Source organism: Calliopsis andreniformis, chromosome 10 (assembly GCF_051401765.1).
Source record: "Calliopsis andreniformis isolate RMS-2024a chromosome 10, iyCalAndr_principal, whole genome shotgun sequence".
NCBI lineage: Eukaryota > Metazoa > Arthropoda > Insecta > Hymenoptera > Andrenidae > Calliopsis > Calliopsis andreniformis.
In genome coordinates this window covers 19,029,796-19,030,602 of record NC_135071.1, presented here as the reverse complement: position 1 = coordinate 19,030,602, position 807 = coordinate 19,029,796, and positions in this window count along the sequence as shown.

The window sequence follows — 807 nt, the reverse complement described above, 5'->3', positions numbered from 1 at the left end:
TAGCGTCTCAATCTCGACCGGTTTGGCGGCCCTTCGAAGGAGCGTTGCCAACATTTGCTTCTGAACGAACTATGGTCTTGGCTAGTGGTCAAATATTTCTGCGAAATTTTAGGCGCAACAGATATTTACGATGCTAGAAAGATTGATATGATTGCAAGTTCATCGATAGAACTGAGGCAGCTTAGAGTCTTAGTATATTTGTTCGTACACCTATATTGTAGAATTGATTTTAACCCTTAAGTGGCAGTATCGAAGGGTCACAGTATTTAGGGTACATTACTTTTAATGTTTGTTGGATGAAATATCATTGTTAGGTAGTAATAAGTCGAAGGAAACGGGTAGTATGTGTTACTCGCGAGGTATTGAGTGCAATCTACGAGTATCTTGATAAGATAAAATTAATATTGAAGAATTTTTTTGAGATTTCTTGTGGCTGTTGAGACGGAAATTGAGGAAATGACGAGGTTGAAATGTTAGAGTTGTGGAATTAGAATTAGATCTGTCTGGATAAAGATTTATTGTAGCTGCAGCAGACTGAAGGCTTATCGTTTTGTATTTATGATATAAAATGATATAACTTCTCGTTGAAACTGTTCTACATGCCTTTTTTAATTCAGATTAGATATTTCTGTAATATAAGAAAGCAATTTGTGAATCTAGGATCGTTATAGAAATTCTATGCTACGATATGTAATAATATTAATCAATAAGGTTGTGTATTGAATAATGAAATAGCGTATTAACAATTACATCAACATTAGAATATTAAATACCTGTAGTTATTTATTTATTATGCTCTAATAGGAT